Below are 12139 nucleotides of genomic sequence, written 5' to 3'. Positions count from 1 at the left end.
TAGGCACAAATTATTGGCCATATTTAAGATGCCACATTCACTAACTCTGAGAGTATTAAGGAGGTAAAGGCTCACTCCGTCAGAAAGCCTCAAAGGAGTCCAGAGGCAGTTCCAAGGGTTCGTCAGAGGGAGAGAGCGTACCTCTTGTGTAGCGAAGGAGGGAGAACAGAGAGCCTCCTGAGACGTACGGAATGGCAATGACAAGCGCCCGCCCACAAGCTGAAGGACACAGGGATGGCTGAGCTGGCAGACAATGGACACCTCTCAGCAAAACGTATCCACATCTGACTTGGAGCAGTAGGTGTTGGCTCGATAACTGGAGATGGCAGCGACAGGAAGCTCCGGTCAACAGATGGTTCCAAATGAGGGCTTAGCCATGCATATGCTTCGCAAAGGTCACAACTCCACCTGGGTGCAAATATTTTTCGTGTGCTTGCTTACCGTTTTATAGCCGCTATCTTATTCCTGCATCATCCTTTATTTACCTTCCCCTAAAGAACCTGAAATTGTTTAAAATAAATAAACACAGATTAGTTCGAGTTCATGAAACTGAAGCGGACCTGTGGTGTTTTAGGTTACCTGAGCCAATAATCTCATGGAACTCGGTCTCTGAGAGCTGAAGGTGGAAACGTGGAGGCAATCGGCCCTCAGGAGGAGAACGTGTGCCTTCTCTGCGACAGGAATTGTCGTTTCAGTTTTTAAGATAAAGAGCACACATGTGGATGGATACATGCACATATATACTTAGCCAAAATGGTGATTCCCTGGTGACATTTAATTTTCTAACTGTAATTGACTTCTTGGAGATACTAAAACCTTATCAGACATGATCCGTGTTCCCCTGCATTGAAATCATGTTCCTTTTCTGTCTCAGTTGCTCAGGCTTTGTTATCAGGGCTATGGTTTTACTCCTGATCTGATCATTAACGTACTGCATGACATAGAAACCTGGAGAACAGTTACAGACAAGATGATAACAGTTCTTATCCGGTCATTTCCCTCAATCTGTATCAATAGAGTGAGTCAAATATTGACAAAATAAACCTCTAGGGGATGCCAAGGAAACAACAGGAAATAATCATTTAAGTCATTCTAGGAAACACACACACACACACACACACACACACACACACACACATTTTTAAAAGATTTCAAATTTCAAGTAGTGAAATAAAACTTACAGTGGAATCCTAGTTTATACTTTCTTGGTCCGATGATATTTAATTTCAACATGTAGCATTACCTTTTTAAAAATTCACAAAGTACTACTTATTTGAAATGTGTTTTGAAAAATCACTTTTTTCAAATACTTTGCCAAGCAAATCCATTCCCAATTCTTCTAAAATATTAATATTTCTAATTTATATTCTAATAAAATACAAATCTCTAAATAGCTATAAAAATTTGATATTTCTCATTTGAAGTTTCATTGCTATATTTTCATGATCCAAAAGGGCATAAAAGATACTGTTAATTATCAGCATAGTCGGTAATATTACTTATGCTCATAAAATAGTCATCATTTGTAATATATAAAACAAACCAGAAAGTTATCACTTTCAGGCAAAATTATCTTAACAATAAAATATAACAATCCTTCCACTAATAGGTACCTTTCGTCATGCTTTTAATCTTCTCCAGAGGGATTGGAACAGACACATAGAAGCCATCTAGAGATCCAATTATACAACAGAGTTGAATATAGCAATCATTTGTTTTACTTAAGTATTCAATATTATTAAAAAAAAAAAACCGGTTGATGAGTCCAAGAAAAACTGTTGCTTAAGGCCCAAATCTTTCTCAAGATACTGAAACTGTACAAGAGTTTATTTCAAAACTGCATAAAATGATTAAGAAGAAAAATCCAAGTGATAGCCGTCTCCATCAGATTTAATTTGTGTCTACGTTGGAGTATTTTCTGCCCTGTCTTAATAGATTACTGAAATGGAAAATGACTGGTCTCAGCCTACCCAGGGCTTACATAGCTGTGTATACTTCCTGTCCAGGGGATGTTAAACCTGGAGGAAGTGCAGATTGGTGAGTTAGAAAATAGCCTAAGTGGAGGCTTCTTTATATTTGGACTCATCCAGATATTCGTTTTCTGAAAATAAGGCTGATGTGACACAGCTAAGTCCTCCTCCCTAGACCCAGAATGGTAATCACAGAAGCACAGGTTTACCTCTAGGTACAATACATCACAACAATGGAAGGTGAATACAAAAGTGGTACCTTCTCCAGGCTGAGAATATTCATTACAGGGCATTTCATCCTGGGGTCTCATAACGCTTCAGGAGTGTGACAATGGCATCATGTCCTTCATGAAAAGACAAAACAACAAAGCATCTTAATTTTGGCTTGATTTATTCAGTAATCCACAATCCAACAAGTCATTGTAAGTAGCTTATAATAGAAGGCATACCTTAAGAGATCATATACTGCAATAGAAATTTAGTACTTTCATTTATTCAAAATAATTTATTAAGATTTGACTGTATATCAACTACTTGCTCAGCCCCCATGGTAGGTTCTGGTGATACAATGAACAAAGAAAGCCCTATGTAGGAAATCCTCCTCACTCAAGAAGCTTACAACAGGTCTAAATAAGTAATCACACAAATTACAGGAACAATAAGAATTTCTAAATGAGAAAATACCAAGTGCTATCAGAGTACATATAGCAAAGGCATGATTAAAAGGGTGAAAAACACATATGGTAACCAAGAGAGAGACATGTTTGCCGCCACTGAGCATTACACGTGGTTGGCAATTGCAGTGTGACACAGCACTAAGATAAATTACACAGGTTCCTGCGGTGGAAACAGCTGGCTGCTCATAGACATTTATATTCTTCTTTCAGGGAGCGATTTGATCACTGAGAAAGGCCACCCACTCATGAACCACATTTTGAAATCTCCCTTCCATCCAATTGTGACTTTTTAACATATTTTAAAAAGAGAATATGAACACAGATGATGTCACTTCTAAATCTGGGCTATAGTCTCCCCATCTGCTGGCTGAAAGCAAAACAATCTGAGGCCCTATGGCAGCAACAGCAAACCATTTGGAGATTTCAATGATACAAACAGCCCACTCTGGCACTTGTGCCATAGGTTTTCCAACAAACATCCATCCACTGACCAGCAATGCCAACCCTGGAATGTCACATGACTAAGAAATTCACTTCTGAGTGCACCACTCCTTCATGCAGGCAGAGCTGAGTCACACCGTGGCTAGAGGAGTTGGTGATACTGAGGCCCAGGATCTGGGCACCCTCTGCCTTCTGCTGGGACCCATGGGCACTGCTGGTGGATGCGCCTGCTGCAAAGCCACTCGGATGTGAATGAGACCCTGGCTAGAAATGCAGATCAATTCCAGCCGAATCCAGCGGCTGATGTGGATTAATAAAGAGGACCCCTTGGGTCAGTGAAGTCTCAGGACCCGCCAGGGACTGGGAGTGTCCTGTCGGGTGAAGCTGGCTATGCTTCTTGGGAAGAGGGCAATGGGCTTCTGAGATTGCTGGCTCAGGTGGAGCCTTGGACAGGAGTTGGCCTCTTTCTTTTCTCTCTAAGCCCAGCTGCCTGGACAGGGTCTCACTGTCACTGAGCTGCCCCAGGGGGTCAGATCAGGACCACAGAAGAGCACAGCACCCACTCCAGGGCTGGCTCTGCACTAAGAGCCAACTGCACTGGGCTGGGTATTTAGCTCAGTGGTTCTGCTGCCTGGCTTGCAAGCACAGGATCTGAGTTCAATTCCCCAGTACCAAAAAAAAAAGATGTCTAAAAAAAAAAAGTGACAACTGCACTAAGTGGATCTTACTTCTAAGGAAGCACCTCCTTCACAGCCGAGCCCTGGAACTGTTCCAAAGCCAGTGAAAGGTGAAGAAAGAAGGGGTCCTGGTTGCCAGTGCCCCGCAGCATCAGAGAAGCTCTGCCAGCTCCCTGCTCCTGCTGAGGGGCTTGGGAAGAAACATGACACTTTCTCTAGTGGACCTCACTACATTTCTTGTTTAAGGTGTATACTAATGTTTCTGCCAAGCTCTTGACCTTGGCATCATTTATACAGCACCTTGTCCAGTGCCCACCACTCCCTCAGGCCCCATCCGGCAGCCCTTGGCAGGCTCAGGGAGGGGTGTGTGAGTGTCCTGGGATGACAGAATCGGAAATACCATCTAACCACGGTGTCACATGTGGCCAAATCTAGACGTGTGCAAATATATACATTTATCTTTGTATAAAAAAATCATTTATTTTAAAAAGTATATTTCTGTTATATAACACCATCAATATTCTGAGGTTTACTACTTACAGTAGGGACATTTTTTTTTCCTAAAAATGTTAAATGTTCACCTGAGGAAAGCATTGATTTTTCAATAGAGTTAAACTTTGATATTATCCTGTGTATTTACCACAAAAATAATTATTGAAGTTAATTTATATTTAAAAAGTTAACTTTAAGATCTTACTAAGAAACATGTGAAAAGCAATAACATTCATTGAAAAAGCAGACGTGTTTATTCATCACAAAGGGTGCACAGTTAATGTTGTTCCAACACACACCAAGTTAAGGTGTAGGGTACGTGCCAGCAATAGTGCTTTCTGATGAAGTCTCAGTTTGGATGAAGAGTGTAGACAAGGCCATCAGATGGGAAAGTTACCATATTAACTAGAACTAAAAGGTTCCTGTAAGTAAAAAATCGCAGTACCAGATTATTTAAGAAATAAAAAGTGCTATAATTACAATTGATAGAACTTGCAACAAAACTTACACATCAACTATTCACCTAGTTAGTAACAATTGAGGGTGTCCACTTATCATCTTTATTTTTCTATTCATAACAAATCCATTTCTCCTTTTCTCAATTAATTGGCATAGGTTATGGTGGGATAATGGGGACGAATCCCATTAGCACTATTTCTTTGAACTGTTATATGCTCTCAATGAGGGAAACTTCAAGATCTGAATGGCAGACAGACTTCTAACGAGAGAGATCAGAGTGGGAAGAGATCAGAGATAATGTAAAGCCCCAGGATAGGCATAGCCATGATACATCCATGGCAGGACAGAAGGCCACAATGAAGGATGGCAAACAAGGTAAGTGGCACAATTTGGCCGCTGACGTAGGTAAGTGCACATCACATGGAATGGTGCTTCTCAAACTCTTCACTGTGTGTAAGAACCACTGGGAACACAAGACAAAACACAGACTCCTGAGCCCCATCCCCAGGGAGTCTGACTGAACAGATCCCTAGTACGGCCTGTGTGTTCCTTTTCTAATGAGGTCCCTGGGGATGCTGATCAGTGGCCCATACTTTGGATACCAGTCATGTTGAGCTTTACAGGTTAGGATAAGGAGCTTGGAATTTGCTGTAAGTCAGAAGGGGGACTACTGAAGCATCTTAATGAGTTAGAAGACATAGTTTGTTTTACTTTTTCTAGAAAAGTCCTCGTCTATAGATTAGAATGATGATATACCCTTGTAAGATTAATGATGTAAATAAGGTGAGTGACATGCTTTACACTTCTAACATAAAGCTACCTTTTGAATTTTCTCACTGCTTTCTTGCCTTATATTTTTGTTCTGAGAATTGTAAATGAACTTGGAATCTCCTTTTTAGAACTTCAGATAATTCATCTAAATATCAGTGTACTCATTTTCCATTGCTATTTTTTGTTAATTACCACAAACTTAATGACTTAAACAATTAAAGTTTATTATCTTACAGTTCTGAAAGAAATCTAACATGACTCTCTAGGCTATTATCAAGGTGACAGCAAGGCTGCATCCCTTTTTAGGAGCCCGAAGGGAGATTTAGTTTCCTTATCTTTTCCAGCTTTAGAGATCACCCTTATTCCCTGGGTGTATTCCTCAGCTTGTAGCACCTTCATACAGCTTTTAAGTAAGCAATGTCTGCTGAGTCCTCTTCATATCACCGTGACCTTTACTTCTGCCTCTACTTCACATTGGGGGCCTCTGCCATTTTAGTAAGCTCAGTGGGATAATCCAGGAAAACCTTCCTTAAGGTCAGCTGATTAGCTACCTCATACACCTTTGCCCATGTAAGGCAGCATATTCACAGGTGCCAGGGAGTAGGTCTGGGATGTTTTTCTTGGGGGGATGATCACTCTGTCTACTATACTCAGTTAATGCAGATTTCCTGTGCCTTGGTTGTGTGTTGGTGGTGCCTTCTACTGAGCACCTCTTCTTCCTCCTCTGAGGGTCATTTTATCCTTAGAATAAAAGTAGCAAGATTAACAACAACAAAAATCTCTTTAGAATTAAAGTATCCCTTTACCTGTCCCTTGCCAGATTCACTGTTTCTGAGTATTTGTCTGCCTAGCTCCACTCTGACTCCATAACTCTGTAGTAGTTTTGGTGTATTTAATTTGGAGCCAGAAAAATAAACTACAAAATACAAAAATTGAAAACAAAAACTTTGTCTCATTTTCAGTTTTCCTAGGAGGGACTTCTTCAGGGCAGAGAACATACCCAAACCCCTTGAATTTATTCAAGCATAGTGAAGTTGATCTCACAGAGCCCACCTCCCTGTCTTTCTAGTCCCTCTGCTGAACAAACCTTGCCTGACAGAGAGAGAGAGAGAGAGAGAGAGAGAGGAGAGAGCCCCGTGCTTTCCCCAGTGAGGCAGAAAGCTGTATCCAGCATCCGGAATCTGGAATGCCTGTGTGAGTCAGCGATCGCACCCTTGACGTTACCTTTCATATCAACAGCTCTCTTGGCTCCACTTGCTCTGAGCAGTTTTAATTTCCTGCCAGCACAGTGGCACAGCTTGCTGGCATTTTCTTTGGGATGCTTTTCATCAGGAGCCTAATGAGTGCCTGGGTTCTGGCTGATGATAGGAATGAGGCTGCCAGGGAAATGCCAAGGGGCTCCTTGAGCTCTGGAAAGCATCACAGCCTGATTTCCTACCTCCTGCTAACTGTGGGCACAGGCACCCACATATGCGAAACACTCCCCAACTAGAGCTGCTCTAACAAGCCACTAAGGAAGTACTGAACAATCTGAGAACCACTAGGCCCAGTGCCCCGACACTTGGACACAAGGAGTTAAGCAGGAAGATACTTTGATGGAATGCAATAAACAGAGGACTTGTTAAGCCAAACTGCTGATAAAAGGTACATTCAAACAGCCAAGGCCCACTAATGGGACATATCTAGAGATACTCTAGCTTCCACTAATTAAATAAAATGTTTCCCTACATCTAAGAATTTGCTATCTACATCCAAGTATTTTACCCAAATAGGAGACTGCTATGTTATTAGCCTAATGCAGTTATAATAATGATTTGCACTTTCAGAATACTACTCACTGGAGCACCTGAAGGTTTTGGAAATGTTATTCCTCTGCCAGCTTGAAGTCTTTCATTTCTTGATCCCCTGTGTGCATTCCTCAGATTCTATGCTTTCCCTTTAATTTGTGTTCCTTCGCTGCTTACATTTATTGTGATAGTCCCCCTTCAAACCTTTTAACTTTCAACTTAGTGTTACCTCAAAATCTAAGTTTTTAAGGTTACATGTTAATCCAAAAGGATAAACACAGTTTAGAATCTGCACGAGGGTCATGGACGCAGCAGAGGTTTCCTAATCATTTAAGAAGTACAATTTTTCCCTTCGAGTGTTTCTTTCCATCCCCTTCATTTCAGCTTAGACTTAATGAAGGCTAATTCTCATCCCTTATAAGAACTGGATGTTGGATCTGGGGGTTAAAAGAAGATTCCACTGGTACCAACATTATCTTCTTGATTTTGTGACTTGGAGACCTTTCTGGATTCTGATGTTATGAAGATTTGCTCTTGATTACAGAAGAAAAGGAATCCTTATTCACCTCCTATGTCCCACATACCCAGATCTTTGAAGGAGCAGCTTGGGCCTTCCTTTATACCCAGCTAAAGAAAGAAAAATTTATAGCAATTATATATATGTGTATATATATATATATATATGTGTGTGTGTGTGTATATATATACATATATATATATGAGATTTTTTTGATATTTTTTTTAATTTTTAATTTTTATTTTTTTGGTACCAGGTATTGAACTTGGGTCCTTGCATTTGTAAGGCAGGCAGTGGAACCACTGAGCTAAATCCCCGGACCCCTCTGATATTTTAATATCTTCCCTTCCTATCATGTTAAATGCTCATTTTCCAGCAGCACTGAATATGAGGTCAGAGGGTGACTTTTTACTTTTTATTTTTTTGTACTGGGGATCGAACTTGGGACCTTGCTCTTGCAAGGCAGATAGTGGCACCACTGAGCTAAATCCTCAGCTCAGAGGGTGACTTCTGATGTTTACCCTTCTCCTGACAGTTCTGGCCCCTCACACTAGCATTCAGATGAGAAACAACAAAAACTCCTAATTTACCACATGTTTTCTTGATTTCAATCTGAAAGGTGTCATAGAGAACGAGCTCAGGTCCCCTTTGACCCAATATTCCTGCCTCTTCATTGCCAAGCCTAAGCAACAGTGCTAGAAGTATTTCCCCTGGAGATATCAATAAGCAAAAATGTTTTTGCCAAGATTACACAACTAAGTTATTTCACTCTCCTTCTTTTTCCCTTCTTCCCATTCTATTTTCCTTTGCTTTAAAAACTATTGATCATGCATCTGTTAGGGGCATCTGCACTGACATTTTCCATGACTACTTAAGTTCAGATGGTGTCCTTGAATTTTTCACTCATCACTATATTTCCTGTTTACTTTATTAATAGAGTTTCTTATTTTATGATATTTTTCTGTTTATCTTTTTACTTTTGTCCTGTGTGTTCAGCTAGAAATATGAACTTCCTAAGGCCAGGGAGATACCATTTCAATGAATAAAAAGAGTTTTAGAACATTTTAAAAAAATCTTTCATCCATTTCTTTGAATGTTAGTATTGTACAATCAATAAACAACTTATGCAATTCATAGATATAACTACAGTGACAATAGAATAGTGGCAATTAGTATTCCTGACAACATTAAATCACCAGATATCATTTAATAAAATAGGGAATAGAATATTATATCTAACATTCTACCTCATTTTATTCCAATAAGCAAATATTGAGCATCCGTTAGGAGTCACCCACTGAATTTCAAGTTTTGGAAAACAAAATAAGCCAAAAATGCCTGCTCACATTGACTTTACAGTTTGATAGGCAATAATGTGTTTCAGGATAAAATGGTAAATATGGATATAAAGATGACACATGACGAAATATAAATGAGAAAGGATGTTTAAGTTAAGCTGCACCGTCAGGGATGAGGATGATGCACCCAGTCTGGAAGGCTAAGTACAAATCAAATTAAAAGAGTGGGGTGAGGTGGGGAGGAACGGAAGGGACGGAGACCGAGAGGACTGTGTAAGAAAAGACTTGGAAAGATGGGATAACATGACCTGTACAGAGATGAAGGAGTCCTTTCCCTTCACGCTGCAGGACACTGCCAGACAGTGAATGTGATGATGCCTGTGTCAGGCAGACTCACCACTGTCAGGACTGTGACTCTGCATTGGGTCTGGGAGGCAAGAGGTGCACACAGCGGAGGGCCTTTGAGTGCTGTAAGAAGGTGCACTTTTTCTTACAGGCGATGATGCGTCAGTGAAAGGTTTAAGACAGGGTATGATATGGCCTTCTTTGCCCCTTGAGTGCATCTCTGACTACAGATAGAAAAAGAGATCCAAAAGATGCTGAAGACAAAAGCCAACCAACAAAGAAAGAAAACCATAGTTATTAGGTGCCCAAAAGAGACCAGGAGAATGATGATAAGGCTTTGAATTAAAGTAGTTGTAGTAAAAATAAATAAAAAGGATGGATTAAAAATGTACTTATAGAGTAAAATAAACTTTTTGACTACATATAGATGCGGGGGCGGTGAGGGAGAAAAAGTAGTCCAGCATCATTTTAGATTTATGAATTAAGCGATAAAGTGAATGGTGATGCTATTAAAGGATAGGGGAATAAGGGACAGGAGAAACAAACTGATCAGGACAAAATGATGTTAAGTTTAATTCTGACATGTACACATTTCTTAGATATCTACATGAAGGAATCTAGGAGTTCTTTGGTGAAGTGGTCTGACAACACAGTCAGAAACACCATGAGGTAAAACTGCTGTCATAAAGAGGTTTGCAATTTTAAAATATTGAAATTTTAAAATAGTTTTACATATTTGCATGAAACCACAAATATTAGAATAGTGGTTCTGAATTATTTTCAAAGTATTTTGAATACTGATTTTCAAAATCTTGATTTTGCTTCAGTTCTACGGTTTTAAAATTAATAGTGTAACTTGAGCCATAAGTAAAAAATATTAATACAACAAAACAACACACACTTCTCTGTATGTCAAGTTGTCAAGTGGTTTTTGGCAGGAGTATGAACTCTTCATTAGCAGGTTATAGAGTATGTCCATCATCCTAATGTATCCTTACTTCTTATTGTACACTAAAGAATATTATGTGTTAGGTCAGAACATGGGATTTGGGATTTATGTAGACATCATAAACTTTTGTTCTGTGCTTAACAAGAATAGCTATCACCATTTTTATTGAGAATTTCTTGTCCTTAATCATCAGTACTGTGTAAAGTAGTTGTTGATTTCATTTTAAAATTGGGGGTGAAGACTGAGAGAGGATAAATAATTTGCTCACAGTTGTTAAGTAATAAGAGTGGAAATTTGAGCTTAGACTTCTCTGATTTTAGAGTATGGTAGTAAAAGCTATAGCTTCTATACATGTTCTTGCTTTGGCAAGTGAGAGGTAACACTTTTAAACCTGAAAGTCTTTATGATAGAAAGATAACATCAAGTAGGAGTGCCAGCTTGATAATTAAAATACACATACATACAGAATAAGTTCTTAGTGAATATAAATTTCCTTCTATGATTCATTTTATGCATGAAGATTCCTGCAGTTATTATAGTTCAAAAAAATTTTAAGTTATTTCCCTACACTACAACAATAAAAATTCTTCCCATTCTAGGGAGGGTTACTATTCTTTCATTTACATTTAATATAGAGAAAGGTAATCCATAATATCAAAAAAATCACATGTGGATTTGAAATACTATTTAAATCTTTTATTAACCCTTCCTATACCTCATTCCCAGTTCAGTTCAGCACATTAAACTAAGTTCACTATGCCTAACTGAACTCCAAATAGGTAAAAGATTAACACAAATTTCCTGGAAGTTTATAATCCATTGGTGAAAAGTTTATCAATAATTTTATGGAACTAGTTTTTCTGTCCTTCCCCTACCTTCATCTAGCAGTTATTTTTTTACTGGCTAAAATCCATAGACACTCATGACTGTAAGATTTCATTACTTTTAAAGAATACACTATAGTACATTTACTATAAATAATTCACACCATACTACACTTGTCAAAAGGAATGAACAAAGTATATATCATGGAGCAGGAGCCTTGGTTTTTATTGTTTTTGCTCACTTATTCACTAATTCTCCAACTCCAGCTCCTTGTCACTATGAATTAGAGCTCATGTGCTGTACACAAATGTTGTATTCTGGATAATTAGATATTGGGATAGAAGCTCCTGGAAATTACTTTAACTGGTGGCAGAACTGAAGCAAATAAGAAGTTTTTAGTTCTCTTTCTAGTTTGGGTTATTTTCTGACCCTAAACAGCCTGACATAAAGGAGCTTTTTCTTTGTCAAAGGCAGCCTTTTCAAATCTAACTGTCAGACACACTATTGAGCTATGTGTTCAATTCTAATTGGCTGAGATCTTTTCAATTCGGCAGTTTCATCTTTAATGCAATGGATGTAAGATTATGTGTAGGTCTTTTCAATGGGTTTTCCATACTGGTGATTAGGGCAGAGGATTTGAACATAAGCAGGCTGCTGGCTATTTCTTCTGGCCAATTTAAATTGATTCATACAAGTCCTTTGTACCCCAGGGAAAGGGCAGAACAAATCCAAGCAACTGAGACAGCTATCGCTATACTTTCAGATGGAATAGTAGAAATTGAGAGAGGGGGGAGACTTGGGGAGGAGAAAAACTCTAAATACTATAAAATTGAAGCACTAAGAAGTCTAGCAGAGAAATATTGAAGCTTAACCAGTAGGCTCCTGTGTAGAATCAAGGTCACTAGGAAAATGATTTCCAAGATTGATTTTG

General features: G+C 39.0%; 1 pseudogene; it reads right to left on the bottom strand.

Moving 5' to 3' along the window:
- The window catches only part of LOC104848996, a 266524-nt pseudogene that overhangs the window by 152478 nt on the left and 101907 nt on the right, over nucleotides 1–12139 (bottom strand).

This window comes from Fukomys damarensis, unplaced genomic scaffold (genome assembly GCF_012274545.1).
Source record: "Fukomys damarensis isolate Sample0158 unplaced genomic scaffold, DMR_v1.0_HiC HiC_scaffold_33, whole genome shotgun sequence".
In the NCBI taxonomy this organism is placed as follows: Eukaryota; Metazoa; Chordata; class Mammalia; order Rodentia; family Bathyergidae; genus Fukomys; species Fukomys damarensis.
This window is presented reverse-complemented; position numbering and strand designations above follow the sequence as displayed.